General features: G+C 36.0%; 1 protein-coding gene across 1 annotated transcript in view; it reads right to left on the minus strand.

Moving 5' to 3' along the window:
- LOC145694424 (FGGY carbohydrate kinase domain-containing protein) overlaps positions 1-17106 on the minus strand; it is a 231656-nt gene that overhangs the window by 186834 nt on the left and 27716 nt on the right. The window contains exon 2 of the mRNA XM_081770629.1: positions 12636-12740. The gene's annotated coding sequence lies outside the window, so the exon portion shown is untranslated. The remainder of the gene's footprint in view (positions 1-12635; positions 12741-17106) is intronic.

Consider the following 17106-nt stretch of genomic DNA (forward strand, 5'->3'; position numbering starts at 1 on the left):
GCATTCTCGCTACCTCTTACCATAAGAAGATGGAATCTATTTTTGGGACGCATTCTCGCTACCTCTTACCATGAGGAGATGGAATCTATTTTTGGGACGCATTCTCGGACGCATACATCGTAGCCAAACCCAAAACTATCAGTTAACTCAGTATGATGTGCTTATTACGTAAAAAAAAAAAAAAAAAAAAAAAAAACGAAAACTCGATTTAGGAGTAGTTCAAAACTTTGTAGCCCCTGATCCAAAAACTAATTATTGACCCACAAAAATGTTTTTGTAGGACTTATATTTGAAAAACTACATACAGTGTAGCCAAACCTAAACTATTCGTTAACTCAGTATGATGTACTTATTACGTTAAAAAAAAAAAAAAAACGAAAACTTGATTTAGGGGCCGTTCAAATATTTTGTGGCTCCTGATCCAAAAACTAGTTATTGGCCAAGAACGCAATTTTTGATCCTCCCCCCCCCCTAAAATTCTTGTTCTACTACTGGTCTCAACTTTACTGTTCTGCAGAAAATTTCATTCTTAATTTTGTCGTTCCGCGTCACTCCACACATCCACCGTAGCATCTTCAGCTCCGCAAACAGGCTACTTTTTGTAGTAGTTACTGGTAATTTTAACAGTAGTCGGGGAAATTTTAGTGGTAGTAGTACTTTCAAATTACGGAAGAAAACCTCAACAGAAAATCCCCATGTCCTCCAGGTTGGGAGTTGACGTCAGGTAGGCAGTGGTTGTAAAAGCATTTACCAAATAAAATAAAATAAAATAAAATACACAGGATGCATTCTCGCCATCTCTTTCAATGTCCAGCATTATATTTTCAGCTCTAATGTTGAAACCAGAATTGTTAAATTATTATTAGTGCTAATTTTTGAAGAAGAAGAAGAAGAAAAAGATAGGTCCATGACGTATTTCCATCATATTTCCAGCGTTGTTTCATTACCGTAAGAGTTGGGTACACACTTTCTATCCTTCATTTTGGTCCTGATCCAGGACATACATAAAAGGTAAGTCTAATACTGGCAGGTGCGTTAATAGAAACAATTACAAGTAATTGTCCTTCAAGATTGATCAACTAATGAGTTATTTTAAATCATAAACAGTGTTTTCTTTTAAAAGGAAGAAATAAAGTATACTTCCTAGTATCCTGCCTAGGTGACCAGACGTCCCGTTTTAGCCGGGACAGTCCCTTATTTTCAACCGTTGTCCCGTATTTTTCTGATTCTCAAACGGGACACCTAAATGTCCCGTTTTTAAGCAAACATGACCCAGGTGTCCCGTAATTATTATTCAAAATGTAAATGGTCAATGCTAATTCTACACTCTTCCGTACCAACACTCATTGGGAAGGTTCAGCCGTGCTTAGAACTTCTGAATATTCAAATGAGAATTGAGTGTTCTGTGGTTCAATTGGGAATTGAGTGGGAATTCTGAGTTTTGAAGTAGTTAAAAGTATTGTTGGGTAATAGCCTATCACGTATAAAGAATGATGTCTCTCAGCGAGCACACTACAAGGGGAACTGAAGAGAAAAAAGGAATAGGTAACTAAAACTTAAAAAGCAGTGTTACTAACCGGTTAACTTGAAATTAATCTCTCGCAGTTCTTATTGTTCTGGTCGTAATGAACCATTTCACGCTTATGTTCAAGTTAAGACAAATAATGTTTCGGGAGTTATTTCCAGAATATTTTAAGTCACCACATAAAAAGTATACACGCCCTCGATGTTTATTTGGTAATAATTTGCGTATGAATTGATTTCAGTATTGTACAGACAGCGCCACAGAAAATGATATAAGACTTTGCCACTGAAATTGCTATAACGTCCTTTGCAGGTGTATATGCAACCCAACTTACACCCTCCAGTGACAACTTACGTCTGGTTTTCAATTCCTTCCGCTCTCCATTTCTTATGTAAAGCAGGCTTCGTCAACTTATTGCTGCTGTGACGTAATACGATACTCCTTTCATTGGGAGAGAAACTTCTCTGGAAAGATTTTTGATTTTAGTGGTAAGATGTGTTCGTTAGAATTATATGTTATCTAAATGTAAAATGATTTTGTCGCGTTTGAGAAGCTGTTTCCGAAAGCAGGTTTGTTCTCAGTATTACCTGGAGTTTAAACTCAAGAACAAACGTAAGTTACTGTCTACAGTTCTTAAATGTGTGTCTGATCAAAGCTCGTGCCTGACGGCATTGAGAGAGGGAGAGAGATTCAAAAATGGGGACAGAGGACATTCACATACGCAATATTAGAAATATAATGAAATTAAATCTTTGAGTTTTACGTTCCACGCTTACGCCGGCTAGGCTAAAGGAGATGGTGATGAAGAGAAATGAATGAAATGGTGGAAGAAAGTGGGAGGAAACGGGAAAACCCCGAGAAAACCCACGCACACGTTGTTTATGCACCACAAAGCTCACTTGGTGCAAGCTGGGATCGAACCAAGGACCCCATGCACCACAGGTGAACGTTCTACTACTGAGCCAACGCGGCCCACGTGTCTAATTAAAGTTCGTGGCGGACGACAATGAGAGATGGAGAGATTCAAAAAATGGGATGACAGAGAGATACATTCAGGAATATGCAAGGTTATAGTTGGATAAATAAATTATTGGACAGCATCTATATTCTGAGGAATATAATGTTTTTTCTGAAGCAGAAGAATCAAAGTTTGTCAGTCAAACCTGCGCAATTGTCTAGTTAAGGTGGAGAACTCTTACAGCACAGGTCCATAGCCAGCCCAAAAATGTAGGAGAGGGGTTGAGTTCGGGGGCAATCCAACCATATTATAGTTCCTCACGATATTATAGTTCATTTGCAAGCCTATCGTGAAAATTTTAGGGGGCCAGTAAAAATTTTTGGAGGCCCGGCCAACCCTAGATCTCCCATGGATACGGGCCTTTTGCAGCATCAAATGATTGTGCAGGGAGAGAAAAATCTTAACATTTGTGGAATGAAAAATTTAAAAATTCACAGATTTCGTAGACGTGTTTCGAACAAGGAATCTCCTGGTTTCTAAGCCAAGACATTGACCACTCACCCACAGAGAATGCTAGCTCAGGGATCATGTTATTTTCCCGTATCTCTGAAACGCCAAACTCTTGAGGTATGAAAATTGGAAATATTCTTTTATTTCCATTAGCAATAGTTATTTTTTAAAGTAAATACTCAAACAAGCATTGCAGTATTTTGAAAACAGACTGTTGAAGTACCTGAAAACAATGTGGGGTATCGTTATCTTATCTGTTTGTTTGACCGATTTTTGTAATCCTCAATGAAATTTTGTAACCTTTATAACAAGAATGTTTCTTAATCTACACTTAGCTTATAAGGTTAACAACGATTATTCATCTTGTGAACGAAACAATTATGTTTTACAATTTTAACCTCTTGCGTACCACTGACATCCATGTGGAAGTCATAAAATACTCCGTTGCAAAATACCAGGATGTCATGAAAACGTTCGGGATCTTGGGTTTTTGGGGTCTTTTTTAGACTTCCGGTCAAGCAGCTACTGCATTGTCACTATTTATCCTAGGATCATGGTTCATACCTAATTCTCTTCAGAATGGAGCAGGCTTTCAAATGGTACCACTTACATGCCCATACCATATACCAGGAGAGGGAAAAGTGATGTCAAAGGGAAAATTTCCGGGGGAACTTTTTCACACTTTGGGCCCCTCTGGAACGGCTCTATGTGAACGTAGAGGTCTCAAAAAATCTGATAAATAGTACTTGGTAGACTGAATGTGCGTGCCAAATTTCAAGTTTCTATCTTGAATAGTAAGGGTAGGAGAAATTTTATCAAGAATCCCCACAATGCCCCAAATTACCGCAAAAGACCCTGATCTCAGGTAAAAAATTTCCTGAGACATCTCCATTTACCCTAGGACTATAATCCGCCAATCATTCTCTTCAGAATAGAACTGCCTTTCAGGCGGTACCATTCACATGTCTCCATCATGTATCTAAGGCGGGAAATTCCCGAAAAAACGGATTTTTTGGTCGAAATATCCCTTTTTTCAACTTTTTGTTCCTCTGGACCCTCCTGTTTTAACGCAGAAATCTGAAAATAATCTGTTAAATACTACTCGGTGGACTGAATGTGTGTGCACAATTTCAATCTTCTAGGTGCAAAAGTAAGCCAGCAAATATATATTGGACTGGCAACACTGGTATGAATGTGTAAAGACACACTATAAAGTGCTCCTACTATTTAGTTTAAATTTAAGTGATACTGTTTACGTGAGTGAAGTGATACAAGAATAACGAATTCGGTAAGTACTCTTACATTTAACTAGATACATTTTGTTAAATAATATCGCTGACTTTACTATCTGTTGCAAAAATCGTAAATTGATTGACACGTAAACATCAAATACCTGAATAGGAGTATGATCATAAGATATAAACAAACATCATAAGATATAAACAATCATAAGATATGTATATATATACCGAAAATGCCCCATATTCCCATATACAGAAGGATATTTTGATAAAAATTCCCGAGACATCCCTAATTACCCTAGGGTCATGTTTCACCCATCATTCTCTTCAGAACAGAACTGCCTTTCAGACGGTACGACTCACGTGTCTCCATCATGTATCTGAGGCGGGAAAATCCCGACGAAAGGGATTTTTGGGTTAAAATATCCCTTTTTTAAAATCCCCCCCTCCTGGCTGTTAACGCAGAAATCTGAAAAAATCTGGCAAATACTTCTCGGTGGACTGAATGTTTGTGCAAAATTTCAATCTTCTACGTGCAAAAATAATCCCACCAAAAATAATGAACATAGGCTTAGTAAAAATATATTTTTAAAATTATGACGTCATCACCTCCTATGTCTCGACGCAGGAAGGTGTGAAACTATATGTAACGTCTTCTACAATGCCTCTGGACTTGAAAAAAAAACGGACGAAAAAGCTCAAATAGGAGAGTTATAACGCAATGTACCATGAAACACCCGTATGGTACAAATTGTACCATAAGATCCCGAGAGGGTTAAGAGTTGTATTAATCCTGGAGATGAAGAATTTTTTTAGTGGATGCAAGGCAAGACTTAGTTCTACTATTTTTCCTTAGGTGACAGCACCTTACTGACAGAAAAGAAAAAAAAATGTTTTGCGTCAGTAGATGGCAGGCCTAAGGGAGCATTCAAAACACACATGCCTATAAACAATTAGCAACTTCGATATCGGAAACAGAAAAAAAATGATTTCTGGTCAGTGTTGCCAATCTGAAGCAGCAAATAATGCCTTAAGAACATCAAAATTTCTCTTTTACAATCCAAATGTTCCACAATGCAATGATTGCTTTCATCAGTAATGTGAATGCTCTCCTCACGTGCGCACAATAAACATGCCCTATATAACGGTATAGACAATCTTTTAACAGTAAATGAAGACCTGGTATTACAGCACGCACATAGAAAAATGGCACGTGGAACGCAAGGGGTTCATTAGTGGTTTTAAATACTGTATGTCCGGTATCACTTGATAATACTGTAATTTGAACTACCTTCATACAAAGGAAAATTCGTTATTTTTCTGTTAGACTGTACTACAAACATGTCCTGGAAAGATAATATCCGAGTATATTGAACATGAGAACAAAATCAATGTAAACATGTTATGTTTTGGGGGTGAAAAGACTTGTGCATAATCGTGTTACTTGCATACGAAGGTTGAACTTTTAATAGAAAAAGAAATGTGTGGATCATAATCTTTTATTTTAGTGGTCAGCATTGGGGGGTCTTCTATGTTAGTGGTTATAGGTTCGATTGCCGTAGCACAATATTTATTTAATTTTATTCTTTCACGAACACTCATTTTGAACGTTATTCAGGTTTGAGTTTAATGTTCTCGCAGCCAGTTTAAGCAGCCGGAATTATTTTCAAATATGATACTTTTATTTTTTTATTTGAGAACGTACTTTTTAAAGTATGCCATCTACAGACAAGAACATGTTAATATTAAATTTATCGGTTAGTAATTAATTAACTACTGAATGTTATTGCCATTCACAACTTCAGTTATTGTGATTTGTTTTACTTGATTTTTCATGTACTCAAATCACGTGTAATTGGAATAGTGACTGTGTGTGTGCCATAAACTATAATTGCTCCCTAAATTCTATTCTGCCATTATAAGTAGGCCAATTGAAGACAATTAGCAAATGTCTTATGTATTCTGGTATTCACCTAATCTTACCGTCATAACGTACCTATTATTTACTTTAATATCAGTTCTTATTGCGTCCAATCCTTCGGAATTCGGTGAATTACAGGTTAAAATCGTTCTTAATTAAAATCTCTAATTGTTCACTTCTCATAGTAATAAACAAAACGTGCTTAATTAAAAGCTCTAATTGTTTACTTATCGCAATAATAAACAAAATCGTGCTTAATTAAAAGCTCTAATTGTTTACTTCTCACAGTAATAAACAAAACGTGCTTAATTAAAAGCTCTAATTGTTTACTTATCGCAATAATAAACAAAATCGTGCTTAATTAAAAGTTCTAATTGTTTACTTCTTACAGTAATAAACAAAACGTGCTTAATTGAAAGCTCTAATTGTTTACTTCTCATAGTAATAAACAAAACGTGCTTAATTAAAAGCTCTAATTGTTTACTTATCGCAATAATAAACAAAATCGTGCTTAATTAAAAGCTCTAATTGTTTACTTATCGCAATAATAAACAAAATCGTGCTTAATTAAAAGCTCTAATTGTTTACTTCTCATAGTAATAAACAAAACGTGCTTAATTAAAAGCTCTAATTGTTTACTTATCGCAATAATAAACAAAATCGTGCTTAATTAAAAGCTCTAATTGTTTGCTTCTCATAGTAATAAACAAAACGTGCTTAATTAAAAGCTCTAATTGTTTACTTATCGCAATAAAAAAATCGTGCTTAATTAAAAGCTCTAATTTTTCACTTCTCATAGTAATAAAGAAAACGTGCTGAATTAAAAGCTCTAATTGTTTACTTATCGCAATAATAAACAAAATCGTGCTTAATTAAAAGCGTTAATTGTTTACTTCTCATAGTAATAAAACGTGCTTAATTAAAAGCTCTAATTGTTTACTTATCGCAATAATAAACAAAATCGTGCTTAATTAAAAGCTCTAATTGTTTACTTCTTACAGTAATAAACAAAACGTGCTTAATTAAAAGCTCTAATTGTTTACTTCTCATAGTAATAAACAAAATCGTGCTTAATTAAAAGCTCTAATTGTTTACTTATCGCAATAATAAACAAAATCGTGCTTAATTAAAAGCTCTAATTGTTTACTTCTCATAGTAATAAACAAAACGTGCTTAATTAAAAGCTCTAATTGTTTACTTATCGCAATAATAAAAAAATCGTGCTTAATTAAAAGCTCTAATTGTTCACTTCTCATAGTAATAAAGAAAACGTGCTCAATTAAAAGCTCTAATTGTTTACTTATCGCAATAATAAACAAAATCGTGCTTAATTAAAAGCTCTAATTGTTTACTTCTCATAGTAATAAACAAAACGTGCTTAATTAAAAGCTCTAATTGTTTACTTATCGCAATAATAAACAAAATCGTGCTTAATTAAAAGCTCTAATTGTTTACTTCTCATAGTAATAAACAAAACGTGCTTAATTAAAAGCTTTAATTGTTTACTTATCGCAATAATAAACAAAATCGTTCTTAATTAAAAGCTCTAATTGTTTACTTCTCATAGTAATAAACAAAATCGTGCTAAATTAAAATCTCTAATTGTCTACTTCTCATAGTAATAAACAAAACGTGCTTAATTAAAATCTCTAATTAATTACTTATCGCAATAATAAACAAAATCGTGCTAAATTAAAATCTCTAATTGTTTACTTATCGCAATAATAAACAAAATCGTGCTTAACTAAAGCTTTAATTGTTTACTTATCCCACTAATAAACAAAATCGTGCTTAATTAAACGCAATAATAAACAAACTCGTGTTTAATTATAAGCTCCAATTGTTTACTTGTTTCAATATCATCATTATCCATTTTCAAATATTAAATTGAAACAATACACAATATATTATTGTAAAAAATACACAATACTCCGCTGCTGATGGAGTATTTGCTACTGAACTTTCAACCCATTGATCCTGATATCTTTATAGAATCTTTACTGATCCTCGCAGCATTAGAAGTAACTCTAATATTCTCTTCTATTATTATTATTATTATTATTATTATTATTATTATTATTATTATTATTATTTGTGAGCTTTAAATTCTTTGTTATTGAAGTCTTCTACATTTAACGGATATATAAGATGTAAACTTATTTGCGGGAAGTTGACAGTAATTATGCAAAAACAACAGTCCACTAAGAAGGTTCGTATGTAATTCATGAATAATTACGAGAGTTGTCTAATATTTGCTGCAAAACATTGAATATACTACATATTCATCAACTTTTGTTAAATTCTTAGAAAATAAAGTGTTTGCTCTGTCTCATAATGGGAAAAAGTGCCATTTTAGTGACTGAAAATTCGAAAACTAACCAACATATATGCCTAAAATGGCAATACGTAAGAAATCGGAGATAGTGAGTCCACGCAATGTCATTAAAAGCAATGTGATAGGTAAGCTAATGAGGCGCGAACGAGTCATTGAATGTTGATTATATTTACATTTTCTGTTTGTGTCCAAATCAGTGGCGTAGCAGCAGCCCCCGCAACCCCCGCAGTGCGGGGGGGCCCCGAAGTATAGAGGGCTCCGAAGTCTTGCGATGAATAAAGATTTAAAGAAGTAGAACTTCAACCTTACTTCTGTCGGCTTTACAACTAGGGCCTCTTCTCTATACTTTGCGGGGGGGGGGGGACGCAAGTGTGCTACAACATCTTATAGCAATACAAAAGCAGGGGCGGATCCAGGGGGCGATTTCCCCCCCCCAGAAGAGGAAACTTTCTTATTTTATATAGGCTATATAAATAAAACCCATTCCAAAGTTTGGAGCCCTTAAAAGTAGCAGTTTAACAACCCACCGCCCCCCAGAAGTCGGGCCTGTATCCGCCCCTGTACAAAAGCTGCAAAAATTATATAAAAACATGCTTTACTACAGCGCAACGAATTTTTCGCTGCTAGAATTACAATTTTTCCCTCTGTGTGTCTGTTCAAATCTTGCGATTACTGTTATGAACCCATTCTGCTGGTCAAATCTTACAATTTTATTGAATGTATGTTGTTTCAAATTTTGTAGGCTAATAACTTCAACAAAATGACGCAAAGCTTTCGTATTCATTCGTCCAGCAATTACCCTGGATTCCAAGAAATCGCCACCAGTTGGCAGCACAATGCAATGCATTATCACTACCACATGTTCCGTATACAATGAGCGACTGAAACCGACTACCACAGCGAAGTATAAACAAAAATAGACATTGTGGACTAAAGTCGATTTCCGCAGAGTAAGGCAAAAACTCTCAGATCGACTAAAGTTGACTTTCGCAGCGAAAGTGTTTGACTCTAAAGTTATTTATATAAGCTTGATTTTCTATACCTGGTGGAAGCAGATTATATAATAGAGTAGGCCTACCTTTATGAGTGACTGTTTTAATATATACAGGTTGTCTTAAAAGTCTCCTGACATAGGGCAACTGTAATTGCCAGAGTTACAACAAAATGTAAGAAGGGAAACCGTCTCCAAATATGCTGTTTTCAATCTAAAGTGGAAGGAACTTTTTAAATCAGGGGAGCTGTTAGGATTGTACACTCTTTATGCGCCCAATGTTAAATGAAAATACAACGTTGCCATTTACCTGGATTCACAACATAAAGTAAATGGAGGAATGTTTGAAATGGGGGGTAGCCATCGATACGTTAGCATAAAAAAAACAATAACTTCATTAAATGTTCGTTGGAAAGGACATTAAATGTCATGCAACTTTTGGAGGACAAACTTTGTCATATCCTTTCCCATTTAGCTGCTAGATGCGTTGTTGCAGACTTGTATCTGACTATCCGTAGCAGGCCTTTATTCTAGCTAATAATGCACATAGAGCTGTCGTAGAATGCAATAAAAATAGTAGCGACATCAGGGCGTATCGTGAATATCTCCAACGGGGGTCATCTGCAAAATTTGACGTGGAAACAGGGGCTGGTTGTGCCTTTATTGAAACAAGCGTACACTGGGAGAAACGTCGAAAGGAAACATCCTCGCATCATCTGATTTTCACCTAGTAATGCGGCCGTGTTGCTGCCAACGAGGAAGAAATATGCCAAGGTGGTTTCTCTCGACGTTTCTCCCATTGTGCGCTTATTTCAATGGAGGCACAACCAACCTCTGTTTCCATGTAAAATTTTGCAGATGACCCTGTTGGAGATATTCACGATATGCCATTGGTGTCGCTACTATTTTGATTGACGTCTACACATACGATTTAGTAGTTCAATTGTTTGTTTGACGGCTCTATATGCATTACTAGCTGAGATAAAGGCCTGCTACGGGTAGTCAGATACAAGTCTGCAACAACGCCTCTAGCGGCTAAATGGTAAAGGATATTACAAAGTTTGTCCTCTAAAAGTTGCATGACATTTAATGTCCTTTCGAACGATTCCAACAGTTATACCACTTTTCATTGCAAATTTTGAAGTTGTCCCCCGTTGGAGGTAATCACGAGACGTCACTGGTCTCGCTACTATTTTTATTGGATTCTATACACACGATTGGGTAATGCAATTTTTTGTTTGAAGGCTCTACGTGCAGTATTAGCTGGGATATAGACCTGGTACGTTCTTATTGAATCACCCGGTATATATATATACACGTACGTTTGAAAACAACTTAAAATAACCGTATATTAATATTTCTCGCTCCGAAAAAAAATGGTAATGAAAGGGTTAAGATAGTATTTAATCAATGTCAGATGATTAAAAACAAGAAAAAAAAGCAGCTCAAACCAAGTTTCTATGTTCAATTACTTTCAAACCATTCCGGTGATTTTTCTCTTACCGTGATGATATAACAGATAACATTGATTCCATTTTTATTTATATAGATTAGTTTGTAGGTATAAGTATGTAGCTACGCAGTTAGTAAGCATGCGTTAAGTAAATAAAATTCTAGAGGGTATTTGAATACTATTTCCATGTAGAGACATGATGATTGTGTATTTCAAAATGACCCTCTATTATTAAGCTACAAGACTTAATATAGAGAATAGTAATGTCTCACATTACGGTAGATGTTCACTATTAGTTAAATCAAACCATTATATATATTAATATTGATGCTGGTGTAGTTTTGGCGCACCACATTTTGGAAGATTTACAGGTAAAATTGAATACTTTGTATGAAAAGACATATCTATAAAGAACACATTTTTGCAGACGCCCGTAGTACAGCTGTACTTTAGGTTTATAAGTGTAGGATTACTACGGTAAAAATCATTATAAGTGCTTTGCGATGGATAAAATAAGTAAGTGCACACGAAATATGACTCTATTAGATACTATTTTCCACCGGCCCGCGGCGGTGTATTTCTGCACAGTGTACAGAAGCTGTATTTTATAAGTGGAACGTCACTAATATGAAACTATGACAAATGCTATTGAAACTCGTATCTTTGCTAAAACAAACTTTTTTTTTTTTACTATCTTCGCTTACGCGTATACACACCATCGCTGACGCGCCTGCCCATTCGGACGCATCCCTGAGCTACCGCGCGGGCCTACCAGCTTCGCCTGCCCGACTCGGTTAAATAGCATTCGTGCCTTTAGTTGCCACGTAGCACAGGTTGGTTTGTTTTTGCACGTAAGTTTTTGTCATACATCTGGAAGCCCTATTTATACGCAAATCGAAAAACAATTGTGATTTTTCAGCAATTACTTCTGGTGGCCCTCCTGAATTTTATCTATGCTAAGTAAGATATTTTCGTATCTCCCAGTGCAAATCTTTCAGGAGACAATAAGAAGAAAATGAGTGAAAGAATTCTAATGTTTTAACAATTATTTCGATTAGTGGCCAAAAGTAAACCTGCACTTCAATGTTATTTAGGAACAAAAATATGAACTTCATCAATCTGCAATTTATACTTATCTTAAGCGCGACGTAAAGTAAACATTGTCTCCTAACAACTGCCATAGCAACGGTTTGTTTGTGACCAATATGGCTGCTCCCAGTGAAGTTCAGAGCAGACGAGTTTATCAGCGTATTACACATGCACTTTCAAACAAGATTTCTTTCTGTTGACACCCCTTAAACCAACCAATCAAACCAGAGTTTCGTCCACAGTGTTTTTTTTTCTTTTTGTTATGACTAATTCAGTTTTAGGAACTGGCAACACTACTCAACATATATGCGTAGTTTATTTGCTATCAAGCGAGAGCTACTGCCATTTTAATATTCAGAATTTGGGTAGTTCTATGCACAAAACTATGTATACGCAATATAAGATACTACCAAATTAAAATTTTCATTTCGAGGTTTTCGTATATACGTGTCTTCCACAGTTGCAACATGTTTATAAGTCATTACTACAGGCTTATCAGTATTTTAATAATTTAAGTCACAGTATACAAACGAATATAGTATGTATTATTTAATAATTTGTATAACTAGTTTAATTATTTGCTATTAAATAAATATAAGATATCGTACTTACCTCGCAAATCTTCAATAGTTGATCTAAATTTCTGTGCAGTCTTGTCAACTCATACAAAATGATCTTGGAAATGTGACCTCAATGAACTTATGACATTCGTATCATCTGCGAAGAAAGAAAAGAAACAAAAATCTAAGGTTGATACAGGGTTGCCAATACTAATCATTTTTGAATATATCTGCTGAATTTTCAACGTATATACTGACATAAATTTCCCGATATTTAAGCTAGCAGCTGCAGAACATAGGCTTTTGACTGCAGAAAGGATCATTCAGAGACTTAAAAAAAAAAAAAAAAAAAAAAAAAAAAAAAAAAAAGAGAGAGAGAGAGAGAGAGAGAGAGAGAGAGAGAGAGACCATTGCAACAAACTACATACAATTTATTGATTGTTTAATGCCTCGTATATTCAAATATACGTATTACTAATACGTATATTTACTAATTTACTAGTTTAAGCAGGCAGATGCGGGGTGAACATCGCCAGATTTTCATGTTATGCCCAAATATTGCTGTTTCTTTCAGAAACATTCTTAGAGGGCTCGATGACTGAGTGGTAGAGCGCTTACGTCTGGTAAGTGGGATTCCTCGTTCGAATCCTAGCCAAGTAAATTTATGGTGAACAAAATCGAGTTTGTAGGTTTTCTCGGGGTACTCCTACTTCCTATTTCCACCAATTCTTCCATTATCATTCCTTAATCATCGTTTCCCTTAGCCTAAGGGACATAATCATGGGACGTTAAACTGAAAGCTTTCACGTTTGGAAACATTCTTGATTGCTCCATAAAGTTTGAGTAGGGATGCGCACGAGACAAGTTTTGTGGCTTTCTCGTCTCGAAAATGTACTGTAAAAGTGATGTCTCGACTCGAAAAATGTATATTTTACAATTGGAAGAACCATGTCTCGACTCGGATTTTGTCAGGAAAATCCTGTCTCGACTCGTCTCGTGTGCATCCCTACGTTTGAGCACTTAAGACTGCAGGATCGACCAGATGGACTATCGAAAGCTAATACAATTTCCCACATAGAGAACAAATATTTTTTGATGGGAGGCTACTGAGTTCTCTACAGTCAATATATCTCCTGATCCAAGATATAAATAGTTTCAAAAGAGGTGTTTGGACTTATTCACTGACAACACCTTAACTATTTTCTGAATGAAGAAACATGTTTTGTTTAGATTAGAACAAAATATACATGGGTTCAGTGAATTTAGTTGTAAACAATATCGAGCTAATTTCTTTAATTAAATATCTTAGAAATTGCATTAATACGAAGAATGTTTAAAAAGAACCGAACGTCATGTGGTTCGGATTCCACGTTAATCAGTAGGTCCAAGTCTCATAATTGCCACGCTGCTGAACGGGACGTTAAACTCAAAATCAACTCAACTCAACTCAGAACCGACGTTTGCTATAACATCTTTATTGCTCATTGTACAACAGTTTTAAGCACTGTCCCCCTTCAAAGTAGTCTTTTCTTCTGGCAATACACCGTTCCCGACGTTTCTTCCATATTTGGAAAGCTTCCTGCAAACGCACTTGCAAAGCTTTCTGGGATGGTGCACATTGTCCCGAATCTCCAATATGGTTTGGAAACGACGTCCTTTCAAAGTGATTTTAGGTTTGGGAAACAGGAAAAATCTGTTGGAGCTAGGTCTGGAGAATAGGATGGATGGGCCACAAAGGAATTATGATGTTTTGCCCGATAATTGCGGAGGAGATGCAAAGCGTGAGTAGACGCATTACAAAATGCACCTCCAAGTATGTTTTTTCCCACAATTCAGTTCTATTCCTGCGCACAATATCCTCAGCCGCACTAAAATATCCTGGTACAACTGTTTGTTTAGCATCTGACCATATGATACAAATTCCTAATGGACAATGACTTTTCAATCAAAAAACATAGCCAGCATCACCTTATCTTGAACCGAGTCATTCTGTACGAGACCCTGAATGAATTAAAAAGCATTTGAAATGTTTCTGTAAATATTTTGCCAAGTTTGTAGCAACATTTCACACACGCATACTGTTCTTCAAGCTCTTTCATTGTTAATGTACTATTAACCCGACGAACAGCTTCTGCACGTGCGACGTGCTCACTTCACTGGCCGTAACTCGACGACTAATGGTCATAGAGAAACGAGGCAAATGGCAATTTGCTTTCTAAACCTGCTGCCAGCTGCGCTCAGTAGCTGCAGTGCGCTTCCTCTGCCGTTTGGTGCGCTATTTCAGAAGTTTGCTTTCTTTTAGAACACACCTCGTACATCTACAAACTGGTTCGATGTTTTATTAATTTTAAATTGCGCAGGAGATCCGGATTCTATTACCGGTTGGATTTCATGTGGTTCGGATACCACTTAAGCTGTAGGTCTACGTCGCACCTCATATAGCATGGCCACTGATAGAGATGCTGTACTCAAATCCAATTATTAATTTTAAAGGTACTGATATACTATTTTAGAATGCTTTCTACTGATAACTTTCATGCCTCGGTTGGCAACACTGTGTTGATAAAATGTTAATAAGAATGTCGCATTACCTCTATATTAAAGAATCGAAATACTTTTTCTTTTATTTCTTTAGGATCTACTTATAAAAGAAATATCTTCTTGATAACACAAGTAAATTATTATCTGAGATATAGAAGGTTTTTAAATTACTAATGTAGATAAAGATAAAAATGTTTATAAACTTGTTGTTTTGGCGCCACAAGCATATTTGTATTTCTCGATAGATAGACACGTTTTCAGAGAAAAAAAATGAAAGGGAACCAATGAGGAATTGTGTGAAAAAGCTGGAGAAAGAAGAGGAATATTAGCTCCTTAATGTACGAATTAATTTGGTTGTCTTCATTCTTTCTTTATGAACTGCACAGGTAAATGTAAATAATACAGTCATTGGTCCACTACTGAAAACAAAGCTTCGTATCAGTCTCACAGGAGATCGTATTGTAAGGAAGATTGTGAAGCAATTACACTTATGTGCACTGGCGTATTTAAGGGGGCTTCCGGGTTTTAGTCCCCCGAAATTTTATTTACTATACTAAAGTGAATAAAATAACTTGTAGACTTTTCATATTTCGAGGAATAAAGTTAGCAAAGCTCCCCCCGAAACAAAATCGTAAATACGCCACTGCTTATGTCCAAAACTTAAGAACGTTAAAGTAATATAAAATATTGGGTAATCGTTGGAAATAAAAGAGATCCCGGCAGTATGTTGTCACAGATCGCTTACACGTGCACATAAAGCGCGTTGCATGTCGGGACGTCACTGTGACCGTAGCGCCAAATAGGTCTGCTCCCCCATTACGAATCAAGTAGTGAACTCAGGCCCGTCAATCAGAAATAATGGCACCTGAGAACTCGTGCTCTGGCTAATCATAGCCCTTCATGAATTGTAGCAGCAGTGAGCTTTATACTACCTGCTATAGATATACCGCATTGACTTGACACCTCGACTTCCTTTCCAAGCGCTGCTATAGGCTGAATGAATTCCATTCCCTTTGGCGTAGACGGCTGCAAGGCTCTCTCGCTGAACCCTTATTGACTCAACGCGTGGATGTGTGGAGAGTGTGAGCCTTAGTTCGCATTTTGCCACAGCTCAAGACATTTTGGCAGCACTATAACTAATTTCATTAGTATTTCAAACCTGTATGCCAGTAAAGATAGGATTGAGAAAGGAACAAATTAGTAACAAGCTGAAAATTGGTATGGAAGTAGGGGGATGTGTCAGGAATAACATACTAAAAGTCCCCTAAAATCCCACTGTAGCTTTTCCCGGAATTTTGAAGTGTCCGCCATCTTTAGACGACGACAAGGAATTTATGGAAATCGTCACCCTTTATGTTTATTCCTCTAGCCACCGTTCTAATTGTCACAAAGGCATGTATCATATATGGTTGAAAAGCTTGAAAGACAGAAATTCTAAGTAAATAACATATATGCCCATCGTGCTAAATTTCTAGAAGAAGAGGAAGATGAAAACAGCTTTTTTATTTAAAAAAAAGATATATTTTCAAAAATCATGAGAAGTTTGCATCATTGACAGTTATTGCACACCAACGAAACAACACCAACAGATGTCCTTGATATTTATCTCAATCATAGCCGACAATGACACAAATCGGTGCAATACAAGCCGAGAAAGAAAATATAACTAATGTTACTTTCTGACCTCTTTGTACAAAAGTGCATAAGGTGACATACACTTTCATGGTTCTAGTCACCTTCTTTTATCACATAGGACCCACATTCACACATCCAATTCCTCGACAATGACATAAATTAGAGCACACAAGTCCTGCTTTCCGACAACCGTACATACGTTTACAGCCCTTTTTACAGTTACAGGATATTACACGGAGCGGGTTCCTTGATCATTCTTGCCTCCTAATGTTGTCCATTCATATTCAGTCGCTCGCATATCATTGAGCAATACCTGGGCTCGAAAAACGTACACTGTCAAAGAATGA

The sequence above is a fragment of the Thermobia domestica genome, chromosome 9 (assembly GCF_964235325.1).
Source record: "Thermobia domestica chromosome 9, izTheDome1.hap1.1, whole genome shotgun sequence".
Classification (NCBI taxonomy): Eukaryota; Metazoa; Arthropoda; class Insecta; order Zygentoma; family Lepismatidae; genus Thermobia; species Thermobia domestica.